The sequence below is a fragment of the Sus scrofa genome, chromosome 14 (assembly GCF_054392235.1).
Source record: "Sus scrofa isolate SSC_HxYL_T2T_F1_AM1 chromosome 14, Sscrofa_HxYL_maternal_Yorkshire_Landrace_v2.0, whole genome shotgun sequence".
Classification (NCBI taxonomy): Eukaryota; Metazoa; Chordata; class Mammalia; order Artiodactyla; family Suidae; genus Sus; species Sus scrofa.
Genome location: NC_139396.1, coordinates 130,157,757 through 130,177,019, shown reverse-complemented (window position 1 = coordinate 130,177,019; position 19,263 = coordinate 130,157,757). Strand labels below are relative to the sequence as shown.

The 19,263-nt window shown below is 38.0% G+C and overlaps 1 long non-coding RNA gene across 1 annotated transcript; it reads right to left on the bottom strand.

Moving 5' to 3' along the window:
• Positions 1-13,425: 13,425 nt before the first annotated feature.
• Positions 13,426-19,188, bottom strand: LOC146397008 (uncharacterized). The gene is made up of 4 exons (XR_014826714.1): positions 18,816-19,188; positions 17,065-17,263; positions 16,232-16,327; positions 13,426-15,708 (listed from the first exon to the last, which is right to left on the bottom strand). It is a non-coding gene; the product is annotated as an uncharacterized LOC146397008 (long non-coding RNA).
• Positions 19,189-19,263: the final 75 nt, after the last annotated feature.

Sequence of the window (19,263 nt, the reverse complement as noted above, 5' to 3'; positions counted from 1 at the left end):
TGAGAAAAGAGAAATGAGAAGAAATCACTAAGTAAAAATTATGAGAAAATATCCCAGAACTGAAGGACATGAATTTCTACATTGAAATTATTCATCAAACACCCACCAAAATGACTACACCAAGATATATCATCATAAAATTTTTTTTAAAGTCAGGATATAAAAAGCCTAAAATCGGATTCCCACTGTGGCACAATGGGATAGGCAGCATCTTGGGAGAACTGGGACGAAGGCTCCATCCCTGGCCTAAGTACAGTGGGTTAAGGATCCAGCACTGCTACAGCTGTGGCTTAGGTCACGACTGAGGCTCAGATCTGATCCCTGGCCCCGGAACTCCATATGCCACAGGGTGGCTAAAAAAAAAAAAAAAAAAAAAAAAAAAAGCCTAAAATCTTTAAAAAAGATAAAGTAGATCACATTCAAAAGATTGTAAATAAATGTTAGGTTTCTCAACAACACAAATGACATGGCTAGAAAAAACTGAATACTTCCAAATTCTAAATATCTGCCAATTTTTTTACAACATAAGATTCTACAACCAGTCAAACTTTCAATTGAACATGAGAGTAGAATCAAGACATTCTCAGAAAGGGAATTCTCCAAAATTCACATCTCTTACACTCTTTCCCCTAAAGATAATAAATACTTCACTAAACTATGGAGGTAAACCAAGAAAGAGGGAGACATGGAAACCAGAACAAAGGAGATTATGTCAGAAGAAAAAATGAGAAAACTCCAGTAACTCTAATTAAATAGTAAAAGAAAGTGCCAAAAGCAAAACAAAATCATCCACTAGCTCTATGGGTATTTATCTAGAAGTGGCCCTGGTAGATCATATGATTGTGTATATTTATTTTTAGCATATATGGTCAAATCATCTCTAAAGTGATTACACTGATTTGTATTCTCACTAGCAATATATGAAGATAGTAATGGTTCTACATGTACACAATATACTTGACACTGTGGTTAGATTTGTATTCTACTACCTAATAATGAGGTTAAGCATCTTCCTATATATGGCTAGTTGGATTCTCCTCTGTGTAGTGCCTAAGTTTCTTCCCATTTTTCTATTTAGTAAATGATGCAAGAGAACATAAGATGACAGCCACATTGTCTTTTATGACAGTGTCGGAAGTCACACTCCCTCAATTCCACAAAATCCTGTTAGTTAAAGAGGCCAACTGTATTCAGTACAGGAATGGGCTGCACAAATATGTTAACACTACACTGAGAGACTAGAATGACCGGAGGCCATCTTGGTGGTTGACTACCCCATTCTACCCTCTCTCCCTTTCATATGCAAAACACGCTCACCCTCAAAGAGTCATTCCATTACAGCATGAGTTCATTTTTTTCTTTTGTTCTACCCACTTGTGTAGAGAGTTTCTTGCCCTTTTTGGAGGTTTAAGTTCTTCTGCCAGTGTTCAGTAGATGTTCTGTTCAAATTGTTCTACATATAGATGTGTTTTTTGGATGTGTTCATGGGAGAAGCTGAGCAGGACCTCTTGTCCCTTTGCCATCTTGATCCTTTTACAAAAGCATGAGTTCAAATTTCAAAATTTTATAACCATGTCAGGGCTAGGTATCCATGAGTCTTCTTGCTCCTTGAGTATTGTTTCTCTTAATCTAAAGGCATGTGAACTAAAGAGACAAGTTATCTGCCCCTTTCACACCAAACACAGAATGGTTTGTAAAAGTACAGGGTAACTGCTATAGATGTTCTTGTTCAAAAGGGAAGAAACAGGCAAAATACATGGTTCGCAGCAATTCTGAAGCCTGACTGGACAAAGTTTAGAAGTTCCTTGATAGGAATTCATTCTTACTCTTGCACAAGAATGATTCTCCATATTTCTTGGCTCCACCATCTGGGATCTTTTCCCCTTGAGTTACTGTGAGATAATAGAAAATACATATTGGTGTCTGCTTTCAGTTTCTGGCACAGAGCTCCTGGAACTCTTGTAATTTCCTAAGTGATAAGAACACTAGGAGCATCTCTTGTTCTAATATTTGTCTTTGACCCTGTCCCTGACACAGGGCTCCTAAAGCCCTTGTGAATTCCTAAGCGATAAGAACACTAGAAACATCTTTTTCTACTGAGGTGACTGTGAGTGGGCTTCTAGATTAGGATTGGTAACCAGAAAGACCAAATTATGATTGGAAGTTTGGAGTTTTCAATCCCACCCTTCATCCTCCAGAGAGGGGGGAGGAGCTAGAAATGGGGTTAATAATTGATCAAACCTACATGAGGAATGCTCTATAAAATCCTAATACAGGGTTTGGGGAGCTCCAAGGTTGGCAAACAAATCCACACCAGTATTGTGACACTAACCCAACTCCATGGGGACAGAAGCTGCAGCATTATGGGCCTCTCTCAGACCTCACTCTATGTATCTCTTCATTTGACTGCTTATCTGTATCCCTTATCGTATCCTTTGAGAAACTGGTAAACATAAATGTTTCCCTGAGTTCTGCGAGACAACTCTAGACAATCAATTTAACACAAGGATCGGGTGACTGGAACTTCTAATCCACTGGCTGCCTAGTTCTGAAGCCAGGCCTCAAAAACCAATATTTGTTGTTTGTTGCTACATAGCAAATTACCTCAAACTTAGTGGCATAAGACAATCAACATGCATTAGCTCATACAGTTCATATGTGGGTGAGGAATCTGGAAGTGGTTAGGGTTGGTGGTTCTGACTCAGGGTCTTTCATGAGGTTGAATATACATGTCAGTCAGGAATGTAGTTATCTGAAAGTTTAACTGGGCCTAGAAGGTCTGTTTCTCAGCGAGCTTACATCTGCCAAGTTAGTGAACCTCTATTCCTTGCCAATGGATCTCTCCATAGGGCTCCTTAAATGTCCTTATGAGATGGCAGTTAGCTTCCCCGATAAAGTAATCTGAGAGAACAAGAGAGAAGGTGCAATGTCTTTTATGACATAACCTTGGAAGTTCCACAATCTCTTATTGGTTATATAGATTAGCTCTATAGAATGTGCATGGAAACTGCATTTGGGAGGAGAATACCAGGAGGTAAAAATCACTGAGGCTACTATCATGGAGGCTGGGGATCACTTTTCAGTTTGGGAAAAGTCTTAGCCGTTATCTCGCTAAACATTGGTTCTGTCCCATTCTCTCTCTTCCCTCTCTTGGTATTCCAATTACAAATATATTAGATGATACTTGACATCTTTTCACTTTATTCGCTATGTTTTTTACACTAGTCTATACATTTGCACCCTTTTGCCTCTCTGTAGCTCCTTTTTGATATTTTTTTCCGACTTACCTTACATTTACTAATTCATTTACTAATACTTTTTTTAGATGACTTATGTATTTTTACTATTTTATTTTCCCTTTATTATTTCTTGATTACACAGATTTTAGTCATTTGGTATTTGCCACAGAGATTACTTTATGCATTTTGACATCCTGGAGTCTCTGAAATTAGCATATTTCTCTCTTCACAAACTATGAAAGAACTTGACACATATAATATTATTTGCTCTCCCAATCTGTCCTATTGTTGTCATATATTTGGTTCTATGTATATATTTTATCTCCAAGGAATTAGTGTTATAAAGTCAATACTCACTTCTATATAGCCATATATTTACCCTTCCCAGCACTATTTATTCCTTTATGCATTTTTGTACTTCCATCTGGGATCATTTTTCTTCTCTCTAAACAACTCCTTTTTGTATTTCTTCTAGTGAAAGTCTACTGGAAATACATTCTCTCAGCTCTTTAATTTTTTCTTTCTGTCTGAGAATGTTCTTAGTTTGCTTTATTTTTGAAGGATATTTTTGCTGGTTATAGAATTCTAGCTTTATGAAGTTTTTTCTACAGTTTAAAGATGTTGATCTGGCTTCTGGCTTCCAAAAATTCTATTGAAAAGTCATGTGTTGGTAATATTGATACTCCTCTGAAAGCAAAATTTCATTTTTCTTAGCTTGCTTTTATGATATCTTTTAGGGTGTGTGGAGGAGGGTCTTTGGCTATGGTAATCCTAGGTATGATATTCTTTGTAATTATCCTAGTTAGGATTCTTAGAGCTTCTCAAATCTGTATTTTGATACCTTTTGTCAGTTTTGGAAAAAAAAATCTCAGCCAATATGTCCTCAAATATTGTTAGTATTCTTTCCTCTCTTCCTTTTCTGAGATTTATACATGCGTTAGAACACTTCACCATATGCTATATACATTGATATCTGTGTTACATATTTTTCATTCTTTTCTCTCTGTGCTTTAATCTTGATGCTTTCTATGCATGTTTGCTAAGTAATTTATCCTGTCTTGATTTGTTAAATCTCCTATTAAACCCACCAACTTATTCTTAACTTTAGTTATCATTTTTTTTTCAGTCCTACATCAGTGTCATCCAAGTGTCATTAAATTTCTCCATATTTTCTTCCATTTGCTTGACTATTTTAATCATTGTTATTTTTAATTCTCTGTCTGATAATGACAATATGTGAATTACCAGTAGGGGTATTTCTACCATCTGTTCTAAATCTGAATTTTGGTAATTTGGAACTTTTTATAGCATGCTTCATAATTTTTACTGGATGCCAGACATAGCGTATTAAAAATGTAAAGGTTTTGAATAATGTTATCTCTTTCCTGATCCAGTTACGTTTTCTTCTGGCAGATAAGGAGGATATAATAGATCATCTTAATCCTATCTAGACTTGGTTTAGGCTTTGTTAAAAGTGATTTACATTTTTCTCTTATTCCTAGGTTATGCTTTTCTGTGATCTCTCCTAAAAGTTCACAGAATTTACAGTTCTCTACTTTTGCAAATGTTTAGGTCTATCCTCTGTCTCCCTAGCACCCTAAAACTACTAGATTTCTGTTAAGCTCTTTAGCCTCAAATATGCTTACTTGTACCGGATTTCTTGGAATGTCATCCTGTACATATAAAGTTTTGTAATTGGCAACTATCTTGAAGGGAGATGGCCTGCAAATTTTGATTCTCTCTGCTGTGGAATTTGTCCCTCAAGTTCTAGTTGTTTGTCTCTTCAGCCTAGTGGAACTGATTCTTTCTGTTATGAAGATATTTATCTATGCTAAAAACTGACAAATTCCCTCAGGAAAAATAGCTAAGAGCTTTTCAAAACTGACCAGAGATATTTATAAAGTACCAGGTGGAATTTCCATAAAATGAAAATATATCAATTAAAAATTAAAGCTCAAGAATTGTATTAAACTATGTATTGGAAACTCATGAAGAAATGAGTGGTGAAATGGAAGATAAATCTGAAGATATTTTCTGAATGCAGCCCTGTCAGAGAGATAAGAACAATGAAACAAACCCAAGATATAAGGAAGAGAGAACTTCAGCAAAGGTCTAATCAGAGTTTCAGAAGAAAAGAATGAGAAAAAATGTAGGAAAGGCAATATCTGAAGAAATATCTACTAAAAATGTCTATAATTGATGAAAAGACACAAATCTTCAGATTCAGGAAATCCAACGAAGTAAAATAAAATTAAAAAACAGCTATACCTAGAGATAGTATGACTAAACTGAGGAATACACACACACACACACACACACACAGACACACACACACACACATACACGAAGAAGGAGCAGGAGGAGAGGAAGAAGAGGAGAGGAAGGGGAAGAGGAAGGAGAAGAGGGAGTGGAGGGGAGGAGGAGGAGGAAAAGGTGGAAGAGAAGGAGGATAAAAAAAAAACCCTTAAGTGCTGCTAGAAAAAAAGAGCAACAATTCAGCTGAAATGACAAAGTTATCTAAGTAGAAAATCCCAAATAATTGATTAAAAAAACCTAGAACTGATAAGTGATTATAGCAAGGTTTCAGGATACAACATTAATAATACAAAAGTAAATTTCTTTTTGTATTTTAACAATGAACAATTAAATTTGAAATTAAAAACAAAATACTATTTACTTTAGCACCCAAAATGAAGTACCTAGAAATATACTGAACAACACGTATATAAGATCTATATGAGGAAAACTTAAAAAACCTAATGAAATAAATATAAGATCTAAGTAAATGCAGAGATAGTCCACTTAATGGATAAGAAGATGATATTATTGAGATATTTGGTCTTCTCAGCCAAATAAATAAACATCTTCTCAACCAAACATTTCCAGCCTAATATACAGATTCAATGTAATTGAAATAAAAACCCCAGCCAGTTATTTTGAGAATATCAACAAACTCAAATTTTCCTGGAAAGTCAAAAGACCCAAAATAGTTAAAATACTGAAGAGGAAAAACAAAGCAGAAAGACTGACATGACCTGACTTCAAGACTTACTGCAAAGGTACAGTAATAAAGACAGTGTAATACTGGTTTAAAACAGACAAATGGATAAGTGTAACAGAACACAGAGCCCAGAAGTAAATACACACAGATATACTGAAGTGATTATTGATAAGAGAGCCAAGGCACTTCAACAGAGAAAGGCAGTCTTTCAACAAATGATGCTGGAATACTGGACATTCACATGGAAGGAGGGAAAGAAAGAAAAAGGAAGGAAGGAGGGAAGGAAGGAAAGAAAAGAGAGAGAAGGAAGAGAGGAAGAAAAATCTAGACTTAGATTTGCCCCTTTCATAGCTTATAACTGAAAATGGATCACAGATCTAAATGTAAAGTGCAAAACTATAATAATTACAGAAGATAACACAGGAAGAAATGTAGGTGGCATTGGGTTTAGCAATGACTTTTTAGATTCAACACCAAAGGCATGACCTATGAAAGAAAAAGATTGATAAGTTGGACTTCATTAAAGTTAAACTTTTGCTTTGTGAAATACACTGTCAAGAGAATGAAATGACAAGCCACGGTCTGGGAGAAACTTTTTGCAAAACACCTATCTGATAAAGGACTTTTACTCAAATAAAAGCACTTGGTTTATGGCCCAAGGTGACTCACTACTGTATCTTGATTCCCATTAGCAAGGAAGGGAGAAGAAGGAACTGGCACATCTTTTCCTTTTAAGAGCATGACTTGAGGTTCACATACATTTCTGCTCATGTTTCATTGGCCAGAACTAAGTCACATGACCTAATTGTTAGGAGTATGAATATTTTTGGCAGCCCTGTGCCCACTAAATTTGAGAGTCCTATTACTATAGAAGAAGGCAAGAATGGATATTTGAGAACATTAATCTTTATTTCTTATTGACTCTAAGAATATAAAAAACACACCTAATTGTGATAATGCTTTCACTTAGAATTTTTTTATGTCCTAAAATATAACTTTCTGATATACTTAAACATGAAATTTATATAACTTCTGAGCATATATAAAAAGGAATTTGTCAGCTAAATAAATCATTCAAGGTATTTTAAACTTTTCTTCACATCCAGAGTCTGTTCTCAATCACTTAAACTCAAGGCATAAACATCTGAGTTTTTCTAACCAGTGTCATCTCCTGTACCATAAAGAATGTGATGCATTTCTTTTAAAAGTGAGTCCCTATTACCTCCAGGATATTGCTACAAACAGCTGATACCCATTCTATAGGTGTTGATGCTGGCTATAACTTAAGGAAACTAGTAAATTAGTATTGAACCTGTACAGCTATGGATAGAACTAAAAATTGGGATTCTACAAATGTAGAAGGAGAAAATGGATATCAAGGGACAACTAAAAGTCTCAGCAACATGGTCATTATTTCGTCATATCTGCAAGGTAAATGAAAACCAGAGAATGAACTAATTTGACCAATGACACACAATTACTAAGTCATGGAGCCAGGATTAGTCCAGGTGGGTCCAGATTTACAAAATTACTCTAAAATATAGAATTTAAAAGGCTCTGAGGAAACTAGCATACTCATAAACAGTTCGTAGGAGTATAAATCACTACAACATTTTAGGGATGGGTAATTTAGCAGTACCTATCAAAAATTTAGATGTGCTTCCCTTTAAACCAGCAGTTCTTCAAAGAATTTAGTCTACAGAAATAGCAGCACAAATGTGCAAAGATACACATTTAGGATCTACATGAGTGATTAACTTCTACAGGTTTTAAATTAGAAATTGGTGTTGCTGGAGTTCCTGTCGTGGCTCAGTGGTTAACGAATCCGACTAGGAGCCATGAGGTTGCAGGTTCGATCCCTGGCCTTGCTCAGTGGGTTAGGGATCCGGCGTTGCCGTGAACTGTGGTGAAGGTTGCAGATGCGGCTCAGATCCCGCGTTGCTGTGGCTCTGGTGTAGGCTGGTGGCTACAGCTCCAATATGGCCCCTAGCCTGGGAACCTCCAAATGCCACGGGAATGGCCCAAGAAATGGCAAAAAAAGACCAAAAAAAAAGAAAGAAAAAAAGAAATTGGTGTTGCAAATCATGGCAGTGGGGGACGGAAATGGTGGCAGGCACATGGAAATTTCAGAATCAGTAGAAGCAGTAATGTCATTAGTGCAAGCCACTGTCTATAACCAGAGGTCACAGCAGTGACATCCCCACTAAAGCAGTTCTGCGGTGGGATTTGGGGGATTTGTCTTGGTGAGTCTATCTCCAAGATGGGTTCTCTGGTAATCCCAAAGATTCTATGAGCTGCCAAGTATTTTCCAATAGATTCCTTTTCTCCTTAAACTGTTACATTGATCTCTACTTTATTACTGAGAACATTAACTGATACACTGGCCTCATTTCTTTTCCTCTGAACTCCCAAGTTGTTACTGCCTGAGGATCTTTGCTCTTGCTGTTCCCTCTGCAGTGATCTCACAGGGCTGCTTGCTTTGTATCACTCAGGATTAAGGTCAAATGTCAACTGTGGAAAAAATGGCCCAGATCTTCAATCTCAGAAGTTCTATATTCACACTCTTCACTCTCTTTCAGATCTCCATGTTGCATTGTCTTCACCAAACTTATCACTAGGTGAAATAATTTAGCTCATATTTACCTGTTCTCTTATTTATTTATTCCCCTCCCATGAATAGAAATTCCAGAAATTACCTTATCTAGAAAAGTGCCTGGCATTCAGTACAGGCACAATAATTTTCGCTGAATTAATAAATGAATGAATTTTATATCTTTGCTTTGCAATACTATGAAATCATGAACATCCTTTGACTATCCATCAATAGGAAATTAAATAAATGGGAGGCACAACCATACAATAGAATATTACATACCTATTAAAAAGATGAAATATATGTATCTTAATGTAGAAAACAATTCCACAATAGATTGCTAAGTAAAAGAGTGAAATGTAAATATAAGCAAGTTATAAGGTGATTTGATTTCACATGTGCAATATGTCCAGAAAAAATGTGGGGAGATACTAAGCAAATACGTTAAGAGTAGTTAACTTAGTATAATGAGAATACTAAGGTGGAAAGAGAAATCCTCCACTTCTTGCATAACAGTTTTTTGGTTTGGTTTTGCAACAACTGTGTTTGCATTGAGCCTTTCTTCTAGTTTTAAACAAACAAACTAGTTTGAAAAAGATAAATTTATTTGAAAAATACTAAGGTATGATAGCCTTTGTAATGAAAGGAAGGATTATTATTAAACACACAACTATTGAAAGGACGAGAATATTACTGGGTCTTAGAAACTCCCAGAATCAGAGATATAAATATTCTCAGATCTTTTTCCACCAATCTTTTATTTTGGATTTCTCTTTGCATGTCAATTTCACTCTGTCTCACTGTGATGCTTCTGCTACTGAGTCTAGAGCTGGTGATGGTGGCTAAGCACTAGATAAAAAAAGCTGCCCCTTCAGCTTCAACCAAGACTTCACAGAACTAGCCATAAAGCCTATACACGTCTCTGCTCATCCTAGGTAGAGGAGGAATTAGAGGGGAATGGTTTGCAAAGAAGCACATATGTGGCATTCAGATTGGTGCTCTTGAGTTCTCTTGCCTCAACAGAATATGTTTGTTTGTTTGGTCACATCCACAACATGAAGAACTGAACATGCTACAGCAGTGACCCCAGCCACAGCAGTGACAATGCTGGATCTTTAACCCACTGAGCCACCAGGGAATTCCCCAGAATACATTTAGAACAATGTAAACAATGCAAGATTCCAGTGATGGACATCCACAGTGAAAACTTTCACATTGTCATCAGGGTAACTGTCTCCTAGATCATCTATGTCTCTAAGTTCATGCAGTTTCACCTTTAACATTGCTTGGGAATATATCAGTTCCCAATTTGTAGAACCCCTCTACAAATTGGGAACTGGTATGTAACTCTGAATAGGAACTGCCAACACCTATAGTACTATATTGTTTCTCATAAACCTTGGTTAAATCTTATTCACATTTATTTAGATGGTTGATATCTTTACATAATATTTTTGCCCAAATAAATCAGTTCCATCAAAACCCTTAAGGGAGTACAACCAGTATTGGAAAAACTTTAGAGGTACCTCAGAAAACTAAATATAGAACTACCATATGATCCAGCAATCCCACCCCTGGGCATGTATCTGGACAAAACTACAATTCAAAAAGATACATGCATCCTTATGTTCATTGCAGAACTATTCAAAAAAGCTAAGACATGGAAACAACCTCTATGTCCATTGACAGATGAATGGACTAAGAAGATGTGGTACATATATACAATGGAATACCGTTCAGCCATAAAAAAAGGACAAAATAGTGCCATTTGCAGCAACATGGCTGGAACTAGAGTGTCTCATACTAAGTGAAGGAAGTCAGAAAGAGAAAGACAAATACCATACAATATCACTTATATGTGGAACCTAAAATATGGCAAAAATGACCCTATCTACAAAACAGAGACAGTTCATGATCAGGGAAGCAGACTTGCAGTTTCTAGCAGGGAGGGAGTAGAACGGACAGAGAGTTTGGGGTTGGTGGATGCAAACTGGTACACTGGGAATGGATGGGCAATGGAGTCCTACTTTACAGCACAGGGAACTGTATATGACTGGGTCACTTTTCTGTACAATGGAAATTAAAGAAACATTGTAAATCAATTATACTTTAATTAAAAAACCCCAAAAGGGAGTGTTTTAAAGCTGCTGAGGTATTAGGAATTCCTGTCATGGCGCAGCAGAAACAAATCCGACTAGGAACCATGGAGTTGCTGGTTTGATTCCTGGCCTCGCTCAGAGGGTTGAGGATCAGTGGTTGGCATGAGCAGACTTGGCTTGGATCTGGCACTGCTGTGGCTCTGGCGCAGGCTGGCAGCTGTAGCTCCAACTGAACCCCTAGCCTGGGAACCTCCATATGCCACTAGTGCGGCCCAGAAAAGACAAAAAAAAAAAAAAAAAAAAAAAGCTGCTAAGGTATTAGAGTAGACTGACTGCTGGTTTGTTTGTATTATTTCAGCGCCTTAACGGAATAAAGAAGTATTGCTTTCTCATGTGCCAGTTCAATGTGGGTTAACAGACAAGGGGAGGGGTTCCATTCCAGGCAGACACCCAGGGACCCAGGTTTCTTGTATCTAGGGACTACACCTCCCCCAAGCGGCTCAGAGTCCTCCAAGTTCTCCACATCTGGACTTCAGAAAAAGACAAGTAGGAGGAAATAAAGAGGCCAACACCTACTCTTAATCATTAGAACCTAAAAATGACACACATTACTTCTTCCCACATTTAACTGGTGACTGATGACCCTATCTAGAAACAAAAGGAGTTGGGAAAAATTGGCTGCATGCTCAGGAGGAACAGGAGAAAATAGATATTGGTAGCTGCTATTTATTTCTATAACAGTTGCTATTAAACAGCTTATTGTACTTTTCAGATACTTATTTCTGAATGAAGCCATCTCTTGATAGCATGAAAAAAATACCATGACTGCACAACTGTTTTAGCAGGTTCAATTCTGTATTAATTGGAGCTCCTATAGTTGCAAATATCAGAAATCCAAAGCAAACTAGTAAATAAAAAGGATTTATTTGCTCACATCAGCAAATCTCAGATGGTAGAGGCATAGAGACAACCTTAAGGACAACTGGAATAACAATAGGGTTTTCTCCCTTTGCTGCTGATATCTGTTTTTCTTTGTTTACTGGCTTGCTTATTTAAAACTATATGTCCATGTGTTAGGAGACATTTACTCAAATCCAAACATCTCTCTAATCAGCTCTAGTTCAATAAGCCCAAGAGTCATTCCCAATATTCAGTGTGATCCTTTTAACCTTGACCTTGGGCTCTTCAGATGTTGTGCTTATGTAAGCAGAAATGATAATATGCTACTCTGATACTAATTAGTTCATTCATCTCTCTGTATAGTTATCGTGGTAAAGACAATGATTCTATCAAAACTAAAGAAGATTAAAAGTTCTGGCAGAAGACACTAGAGAAGACCTACAATCTTTGCAGTGTTTGGCATCCTTTCAACAGCTATGAAGCAAAACAGGAATTTTTATTAGAAAGTGAAAAGAGATACTTGAAACATTTAGCATATTATTTACTCTACTTGGATGCTTTAGAAAAGATTTCACACAGTTAAGATATACTCCTCACAACAGACTACTTGCAGTTCCCTCTATTTCTAGAGCAAGAGTTGGCAATTTTTTTCTAAAAGAGCCAGAGAATGAATATTTTAGGTTTGCTATATGGTCATAGGACTATATCGATCTCTCTCACAAGTACCCTCAACTCTGCTATTGTAGCACAAAAGTAGTCACAGACAATATCAAAAGCACAGGCAACAAAAGGAAAAACAGTTAAACTGATCATCATCAAAATTACAAACTTCTTTTTTTTTAAAGAGCCGCAACTGTGGCATATGAAGTTCCCTGGCTAGGGGTTGAATTGGAGCTTCAGTTGCCAGCCTACACCAAAGTCACGGCCTTGTGGGATCCAAACCATGTCTGCAACCTACACCACAGCTCACAGCAACGCCAGATCCTTAACCCACTGAGCGAGGCCAGGGGTCGAACCTGCATCCTCATGGATACTAGTTGGGCTCATTAACTCTGAGCCACAGGGAACTTTCAAGATTACAAACCTTTATGATTAAAAGGGCACCAAAAAGAAACTTTAAAAAACCCAGCAGAATGGAAGAAAATATTTGAAAATTACATTTCTGATAAGAAAATTATAATATATAAAGAATTATTAAAATTCAATTTAAAAATTACATATAACCCAATTGAAAAATGGAGAAAGGATCTGTATGGACATTTCTCCAAAGAAAATATACAAATCACCAATAAGCTCAAGAAAAGATGCTTAACATCTTTCATTGTTAGAGAAATGCAAACCAAAGCCACAATGAGATATAATTTCACAACTACTAGGACGAGTATAATAAAAAAGATAATAAACATAATGAGGCTGTGGAGAAACCAAAACTTTCATATACTGCTGATGGATGGGAATGTAAGATGGTATAGCCACTTTGGAAAATAATCCAGCTGTTCCTCAAATAAACACAGGGTTACCATACCACTCAGCAATTTCACTCTTAGATATTTACCCAAGAGAAATGAAAACATATGTCAGCACAAAAACTTATAGATGAATGTTTATAGATGGTTTATTCACAATAGCCAAAATGTGGATACAACCTAACTTTTCTCAACTGATGAATGGACAAACAATATGTAGTATATTCATACAATGGAATATTATTTGGCCGCACACAAAAAATGAAGTACTAATACATGCTACAATTGCGATGAACCTTGAAAACATTATGCTAAATGGAAGAAGCCAGTCACAAAGGACTACATATTTATGATTCCATTTATATGAAAAGTCTAGAATAGACAAATCTAAAGAGACAGAAAGTAGATGAGTTGTGGTCTAGGTCTTGGGAGAAATGGAAGATGGGAGATTTAGAGAAAATGGGTAAGGGGTGTGGAGTTTCACTTCATGGTAATGCAAATGTTATAAATTGATTGTGGTGCTAGATGCAAGATTCTGTGAATATACTAAAAGCCACTGAATTGTACACTTTAAATGAATGAACTGTCTGGTATATGAATTACATGTTAATAAAGCTCTTTAAAAACATGGCCATAGACAACAGATAAAGTGGGCAGGTCTATATTCCAATAAAATTGTATTTATAAACAACAGGTGCTGACCTGTGGGGCATAGTTTGTTGACCTCTGTTCTAGAGTAACAGAATCCCCAATTTTCTAGCTAGTCACTGGCTTACTTTTTTAAAAAAGCATTACCTTTCCCAGCCTCTCTTGCAGAAACTTGTGTACAACTTTTGGCAATTGTCCTTAAGTGGAAGAAGTGTGTTTTCTTCTAATTCCTCTGTCCCTCCTGTTCACTGGAATGGCCAGAGCTCTAGCAGGCATCTTGGACAATGAGATGACTTTGGAAAATTAAAGCCACACAATGTGGGCAACAAGAGAGCAGAAGCCTGGAATCTTCACCCCATGAATCACCATACTAATCCCAAACTGATTTCATGAAAGAAAAAAAAATGTATGTCATGTTTAAATAACTTTTATTTTAGAGCCTTCTGCTACACTGTGTTCACAGCTGAACTAGTTCCAACTACTAAAACCCTCAAGGACTTAAAAATAAAACAGCTAGGCCTCCTAGAGGGGTTCAAAATGAATGTTATGGATATCCCACATCCATCTATGGACAAAGACAGCCTTTTCTCTCTCTGGCACATCTCATATTGGACTTGATTTTAGTCAAAAGGCCAAGAAGTGACTACAGCATTTCATTCTTAATGTACTGGCCTTTGGACCTAGTGTCTTACAACTACTTCAGTTCAGATATACTCTCTGATTAACCAATCCTATGTAACTTTTTTAAAATGTCAAATTTCATAAATATAAGCAGCATGACACAGAACAGTCCTAATGTTTGCTAAATCCTTGTGTGGCCCAAGTCCTGATCATTGTACATACAGTCTCTTGTGGGTTTCTCCATGGGTGGTAGTGTTAGCATTGGTTTGTGACTTTGTCTGCTCTGCAAGACAGAAGAAAACTGTCCTCTGGGTGGGTCCAGCTTTACCTTGACAAGATTAAAATAATGTCTGAAGAGCTCTAAAAGTGTCACAAATGACCTCCAAATACAATAAAATGTTTACTTTTGTTCAGAAAAAGATAAAGACACACTAAAGCATATCTTCTCCATAAGGATGTGAGGCATAGAACAGACCTGACATTTTTATGTTCTCCACTAAAAAAAGGTATCTCTATGTTTCAAGCCATACTGCTATGAATTACATGTTTGTGTTCCCCTAAAATTTTTAGGTTGAATCTCTAACCCCCAGTATAGTTGTACCTGAAGATGAGGCCTCTCACCATGAGGAAGTCATTAAAGTAAAATAAGGTAATAAGGGTAAGGTCCTGATCCTATAGGATTAGTGTCCTTATCAGAGACATACCTCTCTTTCTACACAGACACACACACATATCAAGGAAAGCCCATGTGAGGACACAGCAGGAAGGCAACTACCTGCAAGCCAGGAAGAGAGTTCTCACCAGAAAGGGATTAGCCAGAACCTTGTTCCTGAACTTCCGGTCTCCAGAACGAGGAGAAAATTTTTTGTGGTTCAAGGCACCTGTGGTTTAAGCTAGTCTGTGGCATTTTGTTACGGAAGCCTCAGAAAACTAATACACACTCCAAAATCATAGTGTGGAGAATCTGCTTTGGTATCATTTTCCAATTGTCCTCTGATAAAATCTACTTTAACACTGACATGGTCATAAACTGGCTTCACATAGTCTGGATCTGCTTGATATTTCAGCTTGACTCTCACTCTCATGGGTGATTTTGTGGGTTCTCAGAGGCTCCCTGCTGGGGTGTCCTTGACTGCAACTCCTGTGACATGTACAACAACAAATCATCCTGAATTGCCTGGGATTGAGGGGTTCCTGGGACTCAAGATTTTGGATACTAAAGCAGAGAGAGTTCCAGACAAACCTGGACAAGCTGGTCACCCTAGACAGCTGATGCATTCTATTACCCCAGTTACTGTTCCAGTTACTTTTCCACTTACAACTCGAGATTTTCTAATAATCTAACCACACAGATTCTCTCTTTTGGAGTCCCATCTCTCTCCCAGGCAATACCCTTGGGAAAGAGTCAAAAAGGCTCCAAGCCAGCTCTCTCCTTCTCACATGTGACTCACATCTGGTGCATGAGAAACACTCAAACATCATTTGCCCCGATGGGAGTGATCCCAATACAGCAACTCTCCTTTACTCCCCTGCCAAAACTTCTCACTGACCCATTTCTCCTTCCCTTAGTATTTTCCAGATATGTATCAGACACTATTGTACTTCTCAAAACCCAGGGGACATACATCACATTCTCTAAGTAGTGCCAATGAAGCCTCACTCACCAGACTTGAAGGGGTGTGGGAAAGCAAAATAAAGGCTCTCTTCAAAACTCCTCCTCATGAACTCATCTCTTTCAAAATCTTCTTGCAAGCCTGAAACTGGTGAAAAGTTTCAGTAATTGAAAAACCAGTTCTTGGGTTCTGGTTGCCAAATACAGGGAGCAAAACTGACCAAAACCCCCAGCTTCTGCCACATTTGCACCAAGATCCAAGTTTCTCATGGGCTACTCCATGACTGAGTGTAGCACAGAGAAGAAGGCAGGCTCTTCCTAGGAGGACTGCTCTGATAGTGATTTTGGATTAAGGATTCCCAACAGCCTTGCTAAATCTTCCTTAGACTGTGTAGATGTCTAGGACACTTCCACCAACCTTCCCTCCCTCTCTCCTTCACTCAGTTTCACACTTGCACCACAGTCTGATGGCTCTCCCAGCCTCCTCTGGTTTCCTCCTCATTCTCACAAGTGTTTCCTCTAATAAAATTCTTGCACATTTAATTCCATCTTCACAGACTAATATAAAGATATTTCCTTCAAAAACATGCATCTCGTCAGCACCTCACCTTGGTGTTTGACAATTGTTGCATTGTAATGCTGCAGGCAAAACTTCTAGCTCAATATTTAGTTAGGCTATTAATCATGGGATGAATGAATGATATGGTAAGAGGAACCACCAGGAAAAACAAAGAGATTTTACTTTACATTTCTTTGTTGTTTACTGACTCCAAGTTTTCTTAAAATATATGTTTAGTTTGTGCGAGTATAAAGGTAAAGTTTGGGCCAGGGTTATTATTGTGGATACTGAGTATGTGAGAGGGGATACTGTATATGTGACTCTACCTTTAGCTGGGCAGTTGGGCTTGTGCCAGGACTTGGATGAATCGTCGCTACATGCCATCTTGGAATTCCAAAGTAACCTCAATGCCAATATCAGCATCTCCCTCTATTCCTCTATCTTTTCTTCTTCCCCTGATCCCTTCTCATTTTTCTCTTATATCTTTTCACCATATTTCTTGTTTAACCACTGCTTGAAAAGTCACTAAAAGGCAATAGTGGGAAGTGGAATATAGGGAGAGAGAGAGAATGAAATCTTTATCTTGCACAGTCTGAAAAAGATAAACTGATTAAAGTTTATCTCAAAGGAGGCAAAATAAAAATAGCTTTCTATACTCGTTCTCCAGAATTCAAATATCTCAAATGCTCCTCCCCTCTTTATTCTTTAGAAGAAAAACTTCTGATTGTAGCATATTTTTATACAAAAGTTCATGGAAAACAGGGAGTTCCCACTGTGGCTCAGCAGTAACGAACCTGACTAGAATCCATGAGGATACAGGTTCAATCCCTGGCCTCACTGAGTTAAGTATCTTGTGTTGCCCTGATTGCGGTGTAGGCCAGTAGCTGCAGCTCTAATTCAACCACTAGCCTGGGGACTTCCATATGCAGCAGATGCGTCCCTAAAAAGAAAAAAAATATGAAAAACATTAATTTTTACTCATTTGCTTCATTTTTCCTGTGAGGATTGTTGACCTAAACTGCATTTTAACAATACCCTACCAAAACCTCAATGCTCTTCCAAGTAAACAGGTTACCCCTATATGACTTGCACCAAAGACAATGACTTGTCAAAACATGACAACATATTTTAATCTTATTATAATAGGCAATTAAAAGGTTTTAACATAGTCAATTCATTTGTCTATATTAAAAAGATATTATAGCAGGTATAGAAAATAGAAGAATATGAATGAAAGGATTCAATGGCCACTCCTCAAATATTATCACTGTTAAATCTGATGTATCTGCAGTGCTTTTTCTTTTTTTTTTTTTTTTCTTTGCCTTTTTTAGGGCCACACCTGTGGCATATGGAAGTTCCCAATCTAGGGGTCTAATCAGAGCTACAGCTGCCAGCCTATTCCACAGCAAGGCCAGATCCAAGCTGCGTCTGTGACACACACCACAGCTCAAGACAATGCCAAATCCTTAACCCACTGAGCAAGACCAGGGATCAAACCTGCATCCTCATGGATACTAGTCGGATTTGTTTTTGCTGAGCCACAACGGGAACTCCTTGTAGTGCTTTTTTCTATGCATAATTTGTTTTTTACAAAAATATTTCCTTAGTGACTATTCACACTCTGTTATTTAATGTAGACATAAGATCAAAGGGTTGATTCTCAGTCATATTTTAAAGAAATGGAAACCAGAAGAAACACTGTTGATTTGGCGGGAAGTCCAAGATAACCATTGTCAGCCCTGTATTAAGGCCAGACTTTATCCGATGATGGTAACCTCCAGCTGTCCTGAATTTACAGGTGCCTGACAGGAGTCAAAATATCTCTGGAGCTGAATAGCCAGGACCAGTTTCCTCAGCTAACCTGCACTATGAGGACAGGGAGAAAGAACCCTGCAAGCTAAGGGTTAAGGGATAAGAGACCAAGAGAAATCCCAGGCCTGCAGTTTAGTTATGGTGACCAGGGCACACGTTCAGCCTTGTGTCCACGGTGAAGTGCACAATGGCTGTGACTTGGCCCCACTTCTAGGGCAACAGGATGCTTCACTGAAGGCGAACAGCCCTTGCAGAAGTGGCTTACCAGGATGACAAGCACCAGGGGTTTGAACTTTTCTAAACGGAAGCACCACGGGGGAGGTTTAAAGCACAGGTTCTGCAGCCAAACTGACAGGGTTAGAGCAGCTCCACCAAATACTAGCTCTGTGAACTTAAATCACTTGCTTTCTCCAAGCCTCTGTTTCCCCCAATATAAAGTAGAAATGATAGTATTTCTTTCTCCTGGGACTGCTGTTGAAGAAGGGATTAAGCGGTATGGCAATACTGGTGTTAAGCACAATGCCAGACACGTAAAATATACGGTAAAGAGTTGGCTGTCTCAAAGTCCCCAAGCCTTTCCCCGCCACTGGCTGCTTCCCTACCGCACCCGCTTCCGGCCGTCTCTTCACTTTAGTCCCTCCCAGCCTAACGCGATCCCTCAGCGCTTGCGCCACTTCCGGGAAAACCTGCGCGCGGCTCCTCGAAATACCCGG